This window comes from Balaenoptera physalus (assembly GCF_965194825.1).
Source record: "Balaenoptera physalus genome assembly, chromosome: 7".
NCBI lineage: Eukaryota > Metazoa > Chordata > Mammalia > Artiodactyla > Balaenopteridae > Balaenoptera > Balaenoptera physalus.
The window spans coordinates 75,831,659-75,852,506 of record NC_138886.1 but is presented as its reverse complement, the minus strand read 5'-3'; the positions used below and the strand labels follow the sequence as shown (position 1 = coordinate 75,852,506).

The 20,848-nt window shown below is 41.5% G+C and overlaps 1 long non-coding RNA gene across 1 annotated transcript in view; it reads right to left on the bottom strand.

Annotated features, from left to right (window-relative positions):
- LOC309663589 overlaps positions 1 to 19,650 on the bottom strand; it is a 63,195-nt gene extending 43,545 nt beyond the window's left edge. The window contains exon 1 of the long non-coding RNA XR_014265359.1: positions 491 to 19,650. This is a non-coding gene — a long non-coding RNA (uncharacterized lncRNA). The remainder of the gene's footprint in view (positions 1 to 490) is intronic.
- Positions 19,651 to 20,848: the final 1,198 nt, after the last annotated feature.

Sequence of the window (20,848 nt, the reverse complement as noted above, 5' to 3'; positions counted from 1 at the left end):
TGAAGAGGAAGATAGCACAAATCCTCTGTGAATGAGTAGAGGGGCCTGGAGGTTGAGAGATGATTATAACAAGGAAGGTGAGTAGGGAGTATGGTCAGACGGGTTCTTTAAAATAGCAAGCAAGAAAGTCAGCGAACTGTACTGAAGGCTTACTCTGTATCAAGCTTTGGACTAGAGCCTTCCCCATTCATTCAGAATACTTTTACTGAATACCAAGGTTCATGGGCCACCATCTCGAGTCAAAATCTGAGCTAACAGTTGTATTTTAAAAAATCATTTACATCCTGCCTTGCTTACAGCAGCACTGTGTCTGTCTTAAAGCAAACACATTCGCAAGCTGCCATGTAATATAAATTCTCCTTGCTATCTTGCTGACGGAATGCTTCCTGCCTCTCCCAGCTGCATCTCAATTTTCCTCCTTAAATAGAGCAAACAAAGGGTCTCTTTCTTGCCTTCGCATGTAGTGAATGCTTCAAAAATGACAACATACCTCCAGGATACTGGAACACTTGAAAATCAGTGCCTTCATAAAGGAGTTTCTTGTGTTGTCCACTTCAGGGGTCCCTGTCTAACAGGTACTTCTGCTGCGTTCCCAGTAGACAGCCCAGCCTGAGTGAAGGCAAGACAATGTTAGCCCCCAGCTCTTGAGAAACAGAGATATGGCCTTCCGGTTCCTTTGAATTCTTGTATTACTTATTTGACTCTTTTTTGCCCTTTTCTGGGATACCAGCTATTTAAAATCTCAAACCTCTATGCCCTTTTATTCTTCCCCTTAGTGAAAGGCTTAATTAAGAACAAAATATATCTTTGCATCATAAACACATTTTAGAAGTTAACCCAGAGTTCCTGGCCCCAGCTAAATGCTAACCAAATGTGTTAAAATCAGCAGTTTGATGTTGCCCATAGAGACAGCTGGGGAGTAGGGGGAGGGGAGGGAAGGGAGTGACTCACAGCTGGAGAAGCCAGCAGGAAATGACACTATTGGAGACTTGAGACTAAGCAAACAACAGGCAGGGGAAAACAGAAGAGAGGGGAGAGGGAGAGAGAGAGAGAGAGAGAATGTATGGGAAACCAGCCCAGCCAGGTCACAGAATTAGTAAGAGGATACAGCTCTAGGTAGCTAAAATTAAAAATGATTAGCTAGAATTGTCTAATTAGACCATTTCATTTACTGAAATTAAATATAAAATCCACTAAGTGATTACTATTCTAACTCCTGTGCATGTATACTGTGGTATTATTCAAAAGTTTAATAATTCTAAACACTTAGCTGTAATTTACTCTGGGCTTCAGCCATAAAGTGGCAAGAGCTGGGAAGTCCTTGATGCCCTTTGACCTAGCTGTGCCACTCCTGGGAAGATGAACTGATAACAATGGACATTGTTTTAGAAATTATTTAATACCAACAAAAGAAAATATTATGAAGAATATTTGCATTTAGGAACTAAATCAGTCTTTTCCTGTTGTCTACTGCAATTCAATAGATGATAAGTAACACCAAGGAAAAATGCTAGTTTCACACACTACTATATATAAAATAAATAACTAATAAGAGCCTACTGTATAGCACAGGGAACCTATTCAGTATTCTGTAATGACCTATATGGGAAAAGAATCTAAAAAAGAGTGGATGTATGTGAAGGTATAACTGACTCACTTCGCTGTACAGCAGAAAATAACATAACATGGTAAATCAACTATGCTCCAATAAAAATTAATTAATTTAAAAAATCACTTTGGCAGTGGTGTGCTGAAGCCAGCTTACACTGGCTCACAAGAGCCAATTGTTAAACTTGCAGGAATTTTGTGAGCTGATTATTATATATAACCACTTTTGAAATTTAAATTATGTAAGCTTGCAACAAAATAAACTATACTAAAAATAAAAGTAATAAAGATTCATACCTCATCACTCCCTAAAGGAAAAAAAAAGAATGCTAGCTTCATCCATGATAAGAAAAAGAACTAGCCCAGTGATTATTAATTCCCATCACCTACCTAATAGCCTCAATAAGGAAAACTAGAAATTCCAAAAGGTGATAGAAGAGAATTGGTAGGAGATTTTTCTGAGGTGAAAAGTGCTATGGATTGTTTTTCCCTCCTCTGTTTGGGGAGGATAAATAATGCCTCCCCCTGAAAAATTAATAGAGAAGTGTCCAAAAATGTATCCAGAGTGATAGTCCTGTGTGAAAGAAGGCTGGCATTACTCACTTCACCTAGATGTTTGTTGAGCTGCAGATACTTGTAGAACTAAACCAGTGCACTCACCCAAGTGAAAGGGCATAAAAGGAGTTTTCAGGAGGGTTTGACATGTGTCCACTGAAATTTCACATACACAATCATAAACACTGGATCTTCCTCTCATCTGGAGAATTCCAAAGGTAGGAGTCAGGCTGGAGCAGCCTGTGATGGCATAGCAAAGACAGATTGCCCAGTAAGGATGCATCAATTTCTTGAGAACTAAGTGGATGCCTTGGAAGATAAATGGGCCACCTTGTAAGTACTCTAGCCAGCAGTAGGAGTAGATACAGGAAATCAGCTAGAAAGCGCACTGCCCTTACTGGGTGCAATATGGTGGTCCAGTCAGCCTCCAAAATATCCATCAATGCCCAAGACAGAAAAAAAAGCCAGCATTTAGACACCCATCATGGAAAACATAAATAGTTACAAGAAAGATGCAAGCAGCAATAAGACAAAGCAAAAGACCTTTGTCTTTTTATCTCTAGACTTCTTTCTCCTTCCTCCACACCTACAAGACTTAGAAGGATACACAAGCAAAATAAAAGAACAGGAGATAGTAAGGGAGAATAATCATGCCACATGCCCCATTACAAGTCCCCAAGCCACCACTCAAGCCTGCTAGAGAGAAGGGAGAAGGTTGAACTGGATGTGAGATTGAACTTGTGGTTTACACTGCCCTGAATCAGACAAAAATATATATATACATAATCTTAATTCCCCAAAATGACAGTACAGCAATCTTTCCTTCTCCACAGAGGATACCTTCCAAGACCCTCAATGGATGCTTGAGACTGCAGATAGTACCAAACCCTATATATACTATGTTTTTTCCTATACATACATACCAATGGTAAGGTTTAATTTATAGGCACAGTAAGAGAATATCCAAATTGCCGGCATCACTACTCTTGCACTTTGGGGCCATTATTAAGTAAAATAAGAGTTACTTGAACACAAGAACTGGGGTACCATGACAGTCAATCTGATAACCAAGTGAATAAGTGAATAATGTGCAGGATGCGCTGGACAAAGGGATGATTCACGTCCTGGGCAGGATGGACCAGGATTGAGGGAGAGTTCATCACACTCCTCAGAATGTCACACAATTTAAAACTTATGAGCTGTTTATTTCTGGAATTTCCCATTTAATATTTTTGGATGGCAGTTGACCACAGGTAACTGAAACCACAGAGAGCAAAACTACAGGTAAGGGGGAACTACTACTACTGTATTTTCTAACTGAAAGTGCCTGGAAAGCTATGGGGTATACATAAGACATAGAGGTGGGCAAGTCAGCACTGCTCTTGTTTTTTTAAAGTCGTGATTAAGGAAGTAAAATGTTTTCCATGGGTGTATTCCCACTGAGTTCACCTTGTGTATTACATCAGTAACACAAAGCATTGTGTGTTTTAATAATTTTCAAGACAGAATGCTACCTAGGTTATGTTTTTTGTGTTTTTGTAAATTCATGCTCTTTCTAGCCATCAGAAGATCCATTGTTTGATTCCAAAGCAAGAAAATTTTAGTTTTAAAATATCAAAAATATAGAACTCCAAGGAGCATTTAGAATACAAGTAAAATATCCTAGAACAGTGCTTCCCAAAATGTGTTGCACAGAAAACTGTAAGATGCTCCACTGTAAAAATGAGGGCTATGCAATCATATAAGTTTGAGAAACTTGTATGTTATCTTTCTTCGTAGAAATTCACAATTCATATGATCATGTTCAAAAGTTTGAGAAATGCTCTAATTTTTAAAAATTACTAATGTTTAACCCAGCACACTTGATATACCCCCCAATATTCAATCTTAATTCCATGACAAGATCCAATGATCGTCTATGGAGTAAATCCTTGGGAAAAGTGCCTTTGTCTAGGACTTATCTCTGGACAAGAGGGCAATAGGAAACATACTTCTTTTGCCTCTTCTTCCTGTGGATGGTGAATGGAGTTCATAGAAGAGTGAGAAGGAAATAAAGAGCCTAATGAAAAGGACAGAACAGAAACTGGAAAGGATAGAAGATGCCAAGATATTGCAAGAGAGGTAGAAGATGCATGGTGCTGTTTCCTGAAGGCCAAGATGGTGCCTCAACAAGTAAACATGCAAGTGAAACAAGGAACTCAAAGGAGAGACTTCTGGCCCAGCCCAACCCCTCACAAGGCCTCATTCACCAAAAAGATGTTGGCTAAAGAGACAGCTGACCCAACGGTTGTAGTATGGAAGACGAGTAGAATGCAAAGCTACAAACGTATTCAAAGCAAATGGGGACATTGCATATGCCTGGATATGCAGTTGGGAAGGGAGAAGGATCTTAAAACTTTGCAGAAGAAAAATATGCTTACTTTTCTCTCTGGGAAGGTAATCACTGGCCTTGGTTGCAGGTAGTATATAAAGTAAGAGTCTAAAATAGAACCAAGGAAGGAAACAGAAAATGCTCCAGGGTGGGTTAAAAAACAGCCTTGCCAAGCTCCATAGAGCATTAGTATATCAAATGAGCATTCAAGGTCCAGGTCTGTCAATTCCATTCCCTTCAGATAGAATGGGTTCTTAAAAATGCATCTATGCTATATTTAAACGAGGGAAACCTATCAGCCTCTCTTCAGAATTTGCAGTTGGAAAGCAGCTGAGGGTTTTTCTTAGTGAAGATGACAAATAGCAGGGTTTGTCATTTGAGATATGTCATTCCCTAAGTCTGACTGAAAGGAAAGTGATTTGCATCAAGTAATTGACTATGGTTAAAGTCTGTTCTAATTTCCCCAAAACCACAAGAACCTCTAGCCTGCAATATTACAAATGGGCTGCAGGCCAAGAGAAAAGAGAAGGGCTTCCTTTAGGGTCTCCAGAGTGGCTGTGTTCCTTTCTCCTCTCCTCTCACAGTGAGCTGGGACAGAGCTTGTCTCAGATGAGATGGGGATATGGTTAATCTGCTCACAGGGATGAGAATTTTAACAACAACACAGATGGTTTTTACTGAGCACTTACATGTGCCAAAGACCGTCCTTAGGATCTGGTACCATTACTTCATTTTATCCTCAAAACAACTGTATGTGAAGATGGGCACTTTCATCGTCTCTAATTTACAGAAGGATAAACTAAGCAAAGTGAAGGAATAAAAAAGTAGGAGAAGAACTAAGAAAAGGAAACCAGAGAAGCACACATTGAACTATAGACTATTAATTCTAGAAAGTACCATGGAAATTATTTAGGCCAGGGGTTCTCAGCCAGGGACAATTTTGCACCACCCCACACCCTGCCTTGGCTAGGACATTTGGCAAAGACTGGAGACATTTTTCTTTGTCATAACTGGGCAAGGGATGGGGAGGAGTTGTTGGCATCTGGTAGGTACAAGCCAAGAATATTACTAAACATCTAACTATATACAAGGCAAACCCCAAAACAAAGAATTATCCAACCCAAACTATCAGTAGTGCTGAGGTTGAAAAATCCCAATTTTAATAAATTCTTTCATTTTACATAGGAAGACACTGAGATCCAAAGAGGTTAAAGTCTCACATAGCGGTTTAGCGCTTGGGCTCTGTCTTAGGCTGTTGGAGTTGATATAAGAAAGTACCATAAGCTGGGTAGCTTATAAACAACATAAAGTTATTTCTCAAAGTTCTGGAGGCTGGGAAGTCCAAGATCAAGGTGTCTGGACATTCCGTGTCTGGTGAGAGCCTGCTTCCTGGTTCATAAACGGCCATCTTTTCACTGTGCCCTCACATGACGAAAGGGGCAAAAGAGCATTCTCAGGTCTCTTTTATAAGGGCACTAATCCCACTCATGAGGGCTCCGCCTTCATGACCTAATCACCTCCCAAAGGCCCCACTTCCAAATACCCTCACAGTGGGGATTAGGTTTCAACATAAGAATTTTGTAGGGGACACAAATATCCATTTTATCACAGGCTTCAGAATCAGACTTCCTGGAGTCATATCTGTGTGACCTTGGCAATCCTTCAGCTTCTTCAAGTTTCCTTTTCCACATCTGTTAAGTGGGCATTATAATGGTAAATACTTCGCTGAGTTGATATGTTACAGGTAGCACCAAGGCTGGCAACACTGTCAAACCTCAGTCAGTGGGTGACTTAACCCACTAGTTAGTCCTAACTTGCAGCCCAGATCCACCTCATCATTATAGGACTTGGAAAGTGCCATCCACAGAAGCTACTCTGAGATACCCACACCTTCTTCTGGTTTAGTCTTACCTTATTTTCCTTCATCAAGAAACAGAACAAAATAATACCCAGCCTGCTGAGCTGAATGACACTCAAGCAAAATATGAGATCCAAGCTAGACCAGTAGAGATCAAGAGAAATGGTGAGAGAGGAAAGGTTACAAAAGATGACTGAAAGAAAAGTGAACAGAGAGGCAACATCCCAGAGAAATTAGAAGCACAATATAGAAAAAACCACCAGCTGAATCGGGTTACGGTTTAGCTCAAGGCAGGGCATGGGGGCACAAATCACCAGGTGCATCCCCTGGTTCTCCTGGGCTTGGCAGAGCCCTAGACAGACTGGATGGAGGCTCTGTGTGCTTAGAAAGACAAAGCTGGACACACCATGTAAATAGACACTTACCCAATGGATCAAAATGCTATTTACCATCCTTCATGGAGAGAGAGGGAAAAAAAAATTCACTGAGGCCCCCTGGTGGGTGAGCTAAACCAAATATCTGAGCAACTAACTATTCAAAAGAACACTTCTTAGATCACACGATGGGGCTGCATTTTTCTGGTTACACTGCATCTTATCCACTCCCTTGTGGATGCCAAACCACATTTCTATTCTATTAGAATAGAGACCATTTTTTATTATTCTAGGCAGCTTTTTTAAAAGTTTTTTTTTTTCTTTTCTTTTTCTAACTAGTGCTCAGTTTGAGTAGAATACTTTCTGATAGAAAGTCTGAAAGTAATGTCAGGCCTCTGCAGCTGGAACCCTATGTTTCCCCCCCTGCCCCCACCTCCCTGCAAAGCAATGCTGAGCACAGCAATTTGAGCCACTAGAGAACTCCTTCCCAATAGTGCTAAGGATGTGATAAGTTATTCAGGGGAGTCTACCCAGAAAACGAGAATAAAAATCTCTAAACCAAACCTCGGCAGATATTTAATGTGGCCCTCATGGTGAGGTTTATTTTCTCGAGGTGATTATGGACACAATGAATAGCTAACAGATGTGTATTCCTTTCTTTTGAATTATCAACAGTTGTTTAGAATGCCATTTTCTGCAGAAGGCGGGGTAAGTGCTGCAGTGGAAAAGTGATGGCCTAGCCTTTGTAGTACAATCGAGTTTTTAGAAGAAAGCTAAGCTATAAGGCAAGAGAACAGCACAACCACTAGCTGAAATTTCTGTCCCTACATGAATAAGACATGAAGGAAGATCAGAAAGTAATTCTATCAAGATGTCATCCCTGAAGCATGCCAATGCTGGTACCTTCAGAAGTTTCAATTTCCAGGTAGAGATGTGAATAAAAAGAATCAAGCAAGTAGCTTAGACTTTAAGTATTTACAAGTAGCACCAGCTAACACTCCTATGGCATTAGCAATGAGCTGGGCGCAATGATAAGCCCTTTACATATATCATCACATTTAATTCTCACAATTGGTAAGTACTACTGTTATCTCATTTTAAAGAAAAGGAAACTGAGGCACAAAGAGGTTAAGCAATGTGCCTCAAGTTACACAGCTAGCAAGAAATTACGGAAGACTTAAGAGCCAGTTGTAAATATCTCTGTTCTCCTCGGAGGCCCATGATAGAACTGCACTTGGGTAGAATCTCTAAGAGCCAGTGTTTGATCCACCAGGCTCTCTTTGCCCTGGCTTGATGATCACTGAGTAGGTATTGGAATGGAGCCTCCATCAGCCTAGGCTTCTGAGTGACTATGATGATTATAGGCCTCCTGCCAACCTGAGTAGGACATTTAGCATGAGCAAAAAACACACCTTTGCTGGGTATGTCAAGCCTCCGCACAGTTGAGGGTTGTCTGTTAATGGCACATACTCCAGCCTATCCTGGCTGATACAGTGGAAGAGCTGGTATTTGAACCCAGGAGGTCTAACCTTCAGAGTCCACGTTCTAAACCAGTATGCTATGCTGCCTCCCAAGTATGAGGTATTGCTTCTACCCTTAAAGAGCTTATAATCTGTTGAGAAAATGGGCACACCTGCAAAATTAGCCAAATGAGAGGGCTAAGTAGAACCTGATGGATTTAGAAAAAGAATAGCACAGAGTAAGTGAATGGGAAGTTCAGAGAATGGGAAGATCAGTGTAGCCAGATGTTTTGCTCCAAGCCCACTGGGTTAGAAGGATGAGAGACCCATTCTAATTTTAACTAGAGTCCAAAGAGGAACTTGGTGTTAGGTTATAAATCTCTTGGAATCTAAAGCAGGAAAATAAGAACAACTGAGCCTCCTGTGAGCTAAGAGCAGACCTGAAAACTCAGTAATATTAGGTCATTAGCTGGAAGTGCTCAAATTTAGCAAAACTAGAGACTTTAAAGCCATGATGTGAACTTCCAAGCTCTACCTGATCTTAGACATGTTACTTTACTTCCTGGAGTAAAAAACTGGATATACCAATACTTACATCATACGTTTGGTGTGAAGATTATGTGGACCAACACATGTAAAGTTTTTAGCCCAGTGGCACGTAGTAGGTATTAAGAAATACTAGATCTCTTCCTAGTCTCCTCTTTCCTTTGATGAGGATTCCCTTCTGCTAAGCTTCGTGATGTCGCATACCTATGTGCCATAATGCTCTCTGGACAGATGGACCAGCTGCAATTTAGACTGCTAAATAGAACCCCCGGCGCTAAACTGTATGCCCCTCAGGCCTCAGTGGCCTTTGATCTCTCCAGAGTGCTTCATCTTCCCCAGTCAGCAATTGTGCCTCTCCGTCACTCTGGAATAAAAGAAGGTCAGAGCAGGGCCCCACACTATTGCAAGCAACAGATTATCCCCGCATTGCAATTTGGCTCATTCCCCGTTATGACAATGATGGTAACAAGAGCTGAAAATGGCACAACACAAATCCATTCTTGAGACCAAAATGGTAATCGAAATGGGAAATTTTACAGGAGCTGTTATCCCTAGAACAGCCTTCTCATTATAATTGTGTGGATATTTATTTTTCTTTATTTCTTGATTTTTATAATCTCATGTTCAGATTTGGTATTGGCAGTCAGTGCAAACTGTTTGGGCAGTCAGGACAACAGTGATGTTCGTCTAGTAACAAAGCTGCACAATTTGAACAGACCAAGGCAACAAATGCGAAAGATAGTTTCCTTCGCAGAATTAACTCTCCTACGTTATACTTTTGACATATTAAGGAATAAAAACACTCAAACCAAGATCCTAGTGAATAAAATTTGCATCTCATGAGACAGACATTCTGTTAAAGCAGTAATTCTCAAATGGGAACAAACTTGCATACCCCATCCCCAAGGGACATTTGGCAATATCTGGAGATATCTGTCATCGTCACAATTGGGATGGGGGTGCCACTGGCATCTAGTGGGCAGAGGCCAGGAATGTTGATAAACATCCTACAATATACCGGCTAGGCCCCCTCAACAAAGAATTATCCCACCCAGAAATGTCAACAGTGATGAGACAGAGAAACTTATATTAAAAGAACTCACTTCTTGCTTTGCTTAAATCCAGTACCTTAACATTTAATTATTAAATGCTTTTGCATCTCATTTCCTTGGGACTTACTAGAGGAATTTTTGTTTAAAAAAGAAAACAGATAAAATGAAAACTTGTAAAATGGAACTAAAAAATTAAATCTCAAACTTTTTAGAAGTCTATCTGCGTCAATGTAAGTAAACGTTATAACTATACTCACTATTTTGTAATAACCTATAAGTGAAAAGAATCTGAAAAGGAACACACACATGTATATACATATATATGTACAAGTGAATCACTCTGCTGTACACCTGAAACTAATATAACATTGTAAATCAACTATATTTCAATTAAAAAAATAGAACTGTAACTGAGCAAGACCCTATGGGGCCTTCCCGGAACAGGACTACCCCCATGTCCTCTGCCAGCCTTTTGTCTGTAGAAGAACTTTCGCCAAAGAATAAATTGAATCAGAGAAGTGAGAAAATGCAGAAAGAAAGGAAAACAGTCAAGCAAGACAAAATAATAATAGTTTAGCCATTAAACAAAGTCAAGGAACTTTAGTTCCTCCTCAAGGGCTATAGATAATATTCTGAGCCATGTCCTTTGAGCTGTTTTGCAGATACTGAACCCCCCACCACGTGGAAGAAGTTAACTGTCTGCTGCCCACAAGCACGTAGACCCTAGAGCAGTTGGAACCAGAAGGTTGATGATGCTGGCTCCCAATTACCTCACCACCAACCAATCAGAAGAATGTCCACAAGCTGACCACACAGCCCACAACCCACCCCCCGCCCCCACCCTGTCTTTAAAAACCTCTCCCTGAAAGCTTTTGAGGAGTTTGGGCCTTTTAAGCACTAACTGCCCTGGACTCCTTGCTTGGCGCCTGCAATAAACGCTGCACTTTCCTTCACCACAACTCAGTATCAGCAGATTGGCTTTACTACACGTGGGAAAGTGGACCCAAGTTTGGTTCGGTAACCAAATTAAATTAAATTAATAAGTAAATAAATAAAGTAAATATCCCCTGGGGGGGAGAAACAACAACATTAGTCACCTTTTTCGTTAGCATACTCATAATTCCTAACACTCATATTCCACTTTAAATAGCACACTCAGTTTAAATTGTCTCACCTGATTATCACAAAAGCCCTGTGGGGTATATATAAAATCATCTACAATTTAAAAGGAACAGAGTAAGACTCAGAGGGGTTAAGTACTTGTTCAATGAAACATGGATAACAAGAACAGCCTGGGACAATGGGAACAGCAAATGTTTGGGATCAGAATTCTGATCTTCCTAAAGTCTATCATTGGGTAGCCATGTGTCACTGCTAACCCTGGGCTCTCCCAGCCATGTAATGGGAGTGATAATAGCTAGCTCAGGGGGTCACCATAAGGACTGAATGAGGCCATGGATTTCAAATAAAGTATTTCACGTGGTTTGAAACAGACACAAAGGTGGCAGAGCACCAGGGCCTGAGCCAGATATTCCCACTCCAAATCCAGTGTGATTTCCTCCATCCCACAAGTGCCCACCATGTGTTTATAACTCCACAGGCATTTGAGGTCACTGATTTCAGCAGCAAATGTGTACAGCATGCCTGAGGAAAAAGAAAAAAGAAACACCTTAAAATCACTTAGAACGCCTGCACTTTCAACTATAGTGTTCAAAATTGCTAGGAGATTTCTTTCTCAGCCAGGACAAGATAAGCAGAAACTTTCCATTTTTCATGATTGAATAGTGTGCGTTTTTGTGAGTGTTGGGCGGTAGGGGGCGGGGAGAATGAAAGCATCTCAAAACAGTCCAAAGCAAAAAGGGACATAATCATCACCGCTGAAATGAAAAGAACATGTTTTGATTTGTCCCAAGGAATCTCAGGCCAAGGAAGTGTATCTTTCTCAAGCATCCAGCAAATCTTTTTGGGCCTGAGTCAAGAAGAATAGAACATTAAAAAGAAACATTGACCTAGTAATTCCAATTCCACTTCTGGGAATTAATCTGAAGGAGAAAACATCGGCCTATGGGACTTCCCTGGTGGTGCAGTGGTTAAGAATCCGCCTGCCAATGCAGGGGACACGGGTTCAAGCCCGGGTCCAGGAAGATCCCACATACCGCGGAGCAACTAAGCCCATGTGCCAAAACTACTAAGCCTGAGCTCTACAGCCCGCGAGCCACAACTACTGAAACCTGTGTGCCGCAACTACTGAAGCCCACGTGCCTACAGCCCACACTCTGTAACAAGAGAAGCCACTGCAATGAGAAGCCTGCACACTGCAGTGAAGAGTAGCCCCCGCTCACCACAACTAGAGAAAGCCCGCACACGGCAATGAAGACCCAATGCAGCCAAAAATAAATAAGTTAATTTAAAAGAAAAACATTGACCTAGTAATTCCAATTCCACTTCTGGGAATTAATCTGAAGGAAAAAAAATACATATATACATATGTACAATTTTTATAACTAATATACAAATTGTAGTATCATCCATACAGTTCTATAAGTTATGGAACCTTTTATAAATATGAAAAAGTGAAACCAAACAAAATATCCAACAAAAGGAGAATGGTTAAGCAGTCATTAAAAATTATGGTTGTTAAGGGTAGTTATAACAATACAGTTAATGCCTGCTATAATAGCAGTTAGGCAAAAAGCAGAAACAAAACTACAGATACAAAATAAATTCAATTTTGTTTTTTTGAAAGCCTAAATAAACTAGTAGGAAACAGTCTAAAATGTTATAGTAGTAGGATTATGAATAATTTTTCATCTTTCTTATTTTTTATTTTATCAGCTTTATAAAGTGAGCACATATCAATATAATAAAAACAGAAATAAATATAATGATGAAGTTAAAAGCACTTGAAAAAAAGGAATTATGTTGGAAGCGTACATAGAATTTTCTGTGGAGAATTTGCTACTGAAAATAAAATGGTTCAGTAAGGCAGGGGAAAGAATAACTTGATTGTTACACCATTGCAAAGCCCTTAAGACCAAATTCCTCTCAGCCCATCAATTTCACATTGATTTCATCTTGACATGTCACTTGCCCCTCAGTTCTACGATAAAAGAAACCATGCAATATCAATGGTGACTTCTAGGAGACACATATACACATGTTGATTGAAGATTAATTTATCAGCAGGGCGGCTCATCATCAATATCCTGCCTTTGGTGTGAGACAGGTCAGATGACCTGAACGATTGTTAAAGGAAACTACTTTGAGCTGGCTCTGGGTTTCTAGAAAATAAGAGTTACTCTGAAGTAAAAGCATAGAGGATGCTCTGGTTTGACAATATATTTTATTATGGAGCATCACAATCCGAGTAAGAGATTATCTGATGGTCTGAAATGCCATTGAAAGCTACCATTTGTATGAAGTTTGGTGATATCTGATTCTAAATAAAGGAAAATCTTTCTGGATGGCAATGTACTACCTGTTGGCTTGACCTATGTCCCATGAAATGTTGACTTTTCCCCCTTTTTCTTTTCCTTTGCACACAATGGCCCAGCAAAACTTTCAATAGCGTATGACCTTTGGGGGAAACAGATTAAAGAGATTATTTAATCAAATGATTCTCAGGGCTCCCTCTAGAGTTAGGCATGTAAACAGCTCTGAGCTGAAAGTTCAGTTTAAAAAGAATATACATTCATAGCAACAGAAACATGAAGACCAACATGACAAGAACAGACTTAAAAGTCACTTTTTAATCAGTTTAATGAAAACATTTAATTGGTCCAAAATACCTGACCCTTGCCATGGTTGTGTAAAAGACTGCTTTGGGCAGTCACAACTACCTCACTTTCTGACAACTACTTCGCCACCCAGAAAAGTCATTTCTATAATATGTAAACTTATCCTCCCTCAGTTGTGCCCAGTTTTTTCAACCAAAGATGGACATCCAACCAAAGTTAAGTCAATCAGATACTCATCTTATGAATTTGGAATTGAGACTGAAAGGTCACCAGTCAGTTGCTGCAAGTGGCTTTAGAACTGATGGATGCAAATACAGTCATCTTCCATGTGAATGAAAAATCAGGAAGAGCTGAACTGAAGAAAATGGAAAGAAGAGAGATGTGATAGAGTTGGAGAAGGCTCAATACGAAGATCCCTCTTCCGTGCCTGAGTTCTGAACCAAGTAGAAGACTCAGGATACATGTGGAAATCAAAATATCCCCCTTTATTTGTGATACAGTTTAGTGATCACAGCTTTAGGTATATGGCAAAGTTGTTTTCCAATTCATAACCTCAGATTAAGCAGACCTACCCTTCCAGTCACAGTAAAAGGACCACCACAGGTTTTCCCTACAAGCACCTTTCAGGCATCTTAAAACATATGGGATGAAGGAGCAGAGCAGAGTGTATGTTCTCAGCAAGCAGATCCCAAAAAGAAGGAAGAGGATGAGCCAAATATGCGCAGTTTATTCTTCCAAATTCACCAATTAGATAAGTCATCCTTCCCCAAGGAGGAGTGAGGGAGGGGGTAGAAAGTAGCCAGGAGTCCTACACTAACAGAAGTCTTTCCACGTGGGAACATGCTGATTGGGGGAAAAAGTGGTTCTACCTAACATGACGATAGTTGGAATAAGAGCATGGATGTGATTCCAGCTGGGTTGCCCTCGGATCCCATGAGATCCCCTAGTATCCTTCTTGTAAATGTCCCTTTTGCTTAGATCAACTTGAGTTGATTTCTATTACTTATAATCAAAATCATCCAAAGACAAGTATTGTGCTCAGCATTCCACATTGGACTGCAAAAGGATAAATGCCAGTGCTAGCCTAGCTGCAGAGTTAGTTCTATTCACTCCATCTTTTGTTTTCATTTTAAAGGTGAGAAGATAAGACCCACAGGGATAACATATATATGGCTCCAACACCACTTGCTTTGGGCTTTAATTAGTACCGTCAGTTGAAAGATAGAAGAAATGTTGAGTCTCAGAAAAACTCTCTCATTTATGGCCCATCAGTTGTGTTACATTGAGCAGGAACAACCACAGAAAACAGTTGATGAGGCAGAAGTCCTGAGCACAAGATCTTCGGGTATCAGGAGGCTGAGATGTGACAGCACATCAAAGCTCCAATGGGCCCATGCAGGGGACACTGGTGAGCTACACCACTGCTCCTTCAGGATGGAGGCATTTATTCCTCAGCTGCTAGTACTGTTGGCATCTGACAGCTCACAGCCGAGTCCTGTGTCCTTCCCTGCGATTCCCCCTTATTAGAAGAAAGCTGCTTCCCTCAAGTATATGCCCCTTCTTCAGGAGAAGAGTGGGGCAGCCAATATCCGGTGATTGTTGGAGGAGGGGTACAGAGATCTGGCCCCCTTGCCTCAATTCCAGAAATTTCTGAAGAGCCATCCCAGATTCAAAGGTCCCCCTGGGACTTACTGAAGCCTCTTTTGTGACTGCTTCACAGTTCAATCTCTCCCTTTGCCTAATCTTACTTCCCTCACTCCCTTCCAGATTTGTTCCCAAGACTACTCCCCCTACAAATCAATTTCCTGAATGTAAATCTCTGCCTCAGAGTCTCTCTCTCCTGGGGGACTCAATCTGTGACAGTCCAGATGTCAGAGATAACAAGATCTAGGGCAGCACAGAACTACAGAACTTTCTGCAGTGATGGAATATTTTATAGCTGTGCTGTCCAATATGGTAGCCACTAACCACGTGTGGCTACAGTGCTACTGAGAAAATAAATTCTTAATTAGATTTAATTAATTTAAATTTTAAATATCTATATCTGGTTAGTGGCTACCATATAGATCCAGAATGTCAGGATGAATACTAGAAATTCAGTGGCACACCACGGTCATACCAAAAGTCTGTGGGAAAGAAATCGAACATGGTGGGAAAGGATAACTAGGTGTTGGACACATAGGAGGCAAAGATCCATGTTTTGAGGAAAATAATAAGCATAATAATAACTACTGAGCACCTAGGCTAGGTAATATTATCCCCATTTTCCAGATGAGGAAAATGTGGCTCAGAACTTGTGCAAGATCATGCATGTAATAAATAGGAAAGCCAGAATCTGAAAATGACTCTAAAGTTTATGCTCTTTTTAAAATGCTCAAAATGGGATATGTGAGAGCAAAAGCAGCAAACCCAGCCCATCAGTGGGCAGCAAATATCTGCACATATCCTCAAGCCTTCTTACCTCACTGATGATTCTTACTGTGCATAATTATGTAAGAGGAGTTCTGGAGGGCGAGCTGCAGTCATCCAGTGAGTCCCACCCATCACCTGTTGAATATCTACCATGTGCTGGGTGCCTAAAGCTGCTGATAATGAGACAAATAAGAGAGTAAGACAATGACTATCAGTGATGGTAAAGCGTGGCTACGATTGTGTTCTTCCTGCTGACTGTCCTCACTGCAGAGCCCTGAGGCATAGTCATTGCTCCAATACACTGCAGGATGGCGCAAACACTGCCAAGGCTGTGGTTCGACATCCCCATACTCTCTCTTATCCTGGAGAACTGGCTGCCCCTTTGCACAGGAGTGACCACTGAGGAGGGAGGAGGCAAGTGTTCACAGAAGCAGCTCCAAGGCGCACCATTCACATTACATTCAATGTGACTGGTACTCCTGCCACTGCAACAAGTGGCCCTGCGTTAACCTCTCTCTCTTCCTGCATGATTTTCCCAGGACCCACTCTGGCTCCTGTTTGACTTTTTCAAAAGGGTAGGGTAAAGAGGACTCCTGGGCCTATCTCAGCAAATTAGCAGCAAAGAAGATGTGACCAAAATAGAGATGTCCTTTAAACTTGGAGCAACCTAAAAAGAGGAAGTGGAAGTCAGAGGTTTTAACTGCTTTGCTTCTCCCAAGGAAAGCTTCAGCCGTTAGCATCATGGCTCTGAGCTCCCTGTGCAGGTTGATTCTGGGCCAATTATACATACAGCAGTCTGGATCCTCAAGGAGCTCACAGCCAAGTGAAGAAGACAGCAACAAATGACTGCTCTACAGTAATAACTTCTATGGGAAAGGGGTGTACAGACGCTAGGGGGAGCACGAGGAGGGATCAGTCAGAGCTTCCCAGGTGCTTTCTATTATAGCCTTGTTTTCACTAAGGTTACAGAGTTAGACATGAGAGCTATTGAACAATGAACTATTGAACACATGCACGATCCATGGTGTGTTCGTGAGATGCTCCCGGCCATCAACCCCAATGCAGGGGATCAGCACTTCTTGAAGAGGGACCAGCTTGGTCAATGAGTTTTTTTTGCTCTGATCCAACCTGAGCCATCTATCAACCAAGTGAAGAAAAAATGAGATGTAGGCTTCAGGTTTCCATGCCATATCTAAGTCCATGCTAGAGGCCTACACTCTCCATTCTCCAAGCAGATTAAGGATATGTGCAGAACAAGAGATGGCCAAAAAGGTACCACAAACCTCCTTAAAGTCATTAATCATGAACTTGGGCAATTCCAAAGCTGACCTTAGAGCACCTGAGGTCAGTGCTACATTTTCCAGATCATCTTCTACATCCATTATTCATGAGGAAGGACTTGAATATGAATTCCTGAGGCAAAGATGGTTCTATTCATCACTGTATTATCAGTGCCGAGCATGCCAGGTACCCAGTAGGTGCTCACTATGTATTAGTCCTCCTCCTCCATACAGTAGCTCAGTAATTTCAACAAACACAGAGTGCCTACGTGCCCAGCTTCCTTCTAAGGACTGGGAAAAAAAAAAAAAAAAGATAAATAAGACACACTAGCCCTTTGCTCTCCATTGGCTTACAAAAGGATTGAATTGCTGACTGAGTGGTTCAACGGGATCAGTTTCAGAACCACAAATAAACTCTGAACAGAAGCCTCCAATCAACTGAATCCAAAAAATTGGATTTGAGATATAACCAAAGGATACTGACCAGGCATATGGCTTGGATTTCTTAAGCACACTGTCTGCACTGTCTTAATACACCTATACTAATTTATTTCCTCATATATCCACCCCTGCCCTGGCTCCTTTCTGAACAATAAAATCCAGGATGAAGCCGCTGTCTCTGGCCGTAGGATCTATGGAAACACACAGGGCTACCTAGGGCTTGAACTGACATCCTTCCTTATCATCATGCTTTCACCAGATGGGCACACCCACTGCAGATGTGCCAAAATGGATTAGCTATCGTGTTGACACAGCTTTATTGTAAGTTCTTCAGTATAACATAGAATTGTCCTTCCAAGGCGAAGGCAAACAGCATTGCAAAGGACAACTTACCTTCTGCATTTCCTGACTTTGTGAGTGTCTGTATCTCTAGATTAACATTACAGAGGTTATAGAGTTTGTTTTTCCCCACTGGGCACTTTGGTCTATAAATCATGCTATTTGTATTTATTTGCCCCTAATTGTCCAAAGGAAACTGTCCTTGTCACTGGAAAGTTAGGATGAGTGGTCATACAATGGCAGAACACAGGCAATCACAAACAGGGAAACAAAAACTAGCAACAAGATGAATGTACTGGAAGCAAGCATAACAAAAGAGGTGGCAGTGAGCATGGGCCGTTGCTTCAGCCACAGAGCCAGTGCCTCTGCACATAAATGCTCAGCAGGCTTTAGAGGGAGAGATGGAAATAAGTTTATACCCAAGGCAAAATAGACTGTCAAGTCAACTGGAGGCCAGCAGAGGAACAGGTGAGAGGGGGCTGGAAGTGACTGGCAGGGGCGACTTGGCATTTGCTGCATCACGTCCCAGCCTGTCTAGTCTCCTCAAGGAACACAGGCCTCTTGACCACGAGCCAGTGTGGAAGGACCTTCTGGCTTGCCTCTCTCCTGTGCCTCCCATGTCCTAGATTAAATGCAGGGATCACGTATAAAATAGATGTGCCAAGACTCAGGGCTCAGGGGTACACGTGACATACAACAGCACTGGTTCTTGTGCTCTTGTCATTAGTTCCCCATAATGCCGCCCCAAATTGCAGCTGCTGAAATTTAACTTCTTTTAAAGCTGGAGCAACTTTGATATTTTCTTAACACAGGCAGGCGCTTCATTAAAGCACGACAGAGTATACCAGCTATGTTTCCCCTGGGTGAGCTGGATGAGATCCAAGCCGGGACACCAGACACACACAGCCAAAATTATACAGGCAGGGAACTAAACCTCATTATCTTCCCAAGACACAATTTTACCTACTTTAGTTAATTGTCGCGTTCGTGCAGGGAGGGGAGTCACCTCATCAAAGATGTTTTCAAGAGACGTGTATTGGTCCGGAGTCTGTGGGCCACTGTCCATATCAGAGGCTCATGGTCTAACTGGAGGCCCAAAGGCGACATCCTGCAGGAACAGTATTTCCTCCAATGTAGGTGAAGGCAATGGAGCAAATTCTGGGTCAGTGAAGGGAAAACTGTGTTCCCACCAAATAGGTCATGCAAAACTGATTCCTTTGGGAACTATAATTTGTCCTATTGGAGTTAGAATTATTTGACCTTCAGCTTGTTTAAAACCAAGGGACAGCAGTTGGTGGGGGGGGGGCGGTGAGGGAGGAGCAAAATGCTGTGAAGTTATTGACAGGCTCCCAGGACTTTAAGCTGTTTAGTATTTATATGAAGAATTGAGTCTCTTCAAAAACGTATGAGTCCATGCAACAATCCCCAGTTCATTTGTTTACTCATTCACTTATTAATTCTTTCAACAAGTATTTATTTTGTTTGTGCTAATCATTGTGCTAGGCCCTAGAGATATGGTAATAAACAAGACAAGTATGGTTCCTCTCCTTTTATAGCCTAACCAGTTAAACATGTAATAAAGCATGATTTTTTTTTTAAATGAAAGAGTGTATGCAGGGAGCATACAGATGAGAGGCCTAACCTATTTAGTGGAATCTGGTGGCCTTCCCAAACAAACGTATCACCAAGCAACCTGGGTTATGCTGTGGTAATTAACAACCCACAATCTCAGAGAATTAAAACAACAGAAGTTTATTTCTTACTAACCCTAGACGTCCACTGCAGTTTACCAGGGGCTTCTGCTAATCAGGGTGACCCAGAGACCCAGGCGATAGGATAGCCATCACCTCCAATGGCAGTAGATGCTAAGACACAGGAACAAATTGAGCACTGAGGGCCTGGCACTAGCATTCAAACAGTCCACCTGTATAGCACGCATCACTCTGCTCACTTCTCATTGGCCAAGACGGATCATGTGGCCCCACCCAACTAGGAAGCGCAGTCCTCCTAAGGGCTCAGTAGTGACTTGCATAGCAAGTAACAACTTAGCCCAACCATGAAATCAGGGTACTAGTTAGTCCCGTGAAGTGAAAAGGGAGGTCGGGGCAAAGAATTCCAGACATATTCTAAGGCAATAATACACGTGAAGGCCAACTAATTTTTTCCTGGAGTGCATTTCTCTTCTGTAGAGACAATTAATTGTATGTGTGCATCTAGACTAGACTGTAAGTTCACAAATCCATACTTCCTAGCACAGTGCCTGGCACAAAATAGGTACCCAATACTGGTTTGGAAATAAGGAAAACAAGATTGCCTTCTGGATTGGATAAAGCAGATCAGGTCAGGAATATGCAAAGTTCCTGATACAGCCATAACCACCTCTAGGCCAAAACAGGACCTGCTTGAAGAATTTCCTGATCTGCCTCCAACCCACTCCCTCTCAGAGAGGACTGACTCCCTTCTCCCTTGTTTCCCCAACTATACACTATATAGGTAAGTTCACAGGACCAGCAATACCTTTTTCCTGCCTATGTTTGTCTCTCATCCTACCAGACATCGAGGGAAGTGCCATATCTTATTTATCTGGGCAGTGTGTAGACCAGTGCCTGGCACAAGGTAGGGATTCAATAAATATCTATTGAGTAATCAAATGGATCTGAATTAAAAGGTATCAATAGAAGGGTATTGGCTAGCAATGGGAGTGTGGGAGAATGAGGGAAGTTAGATGCTGTCTGACGGAAGTCAACAGACTGAAACAAACGCCCTGGTTCAGTGACAGGTACGTCTCCCCAGGAGAGCTGGATGCTGCAAGTTA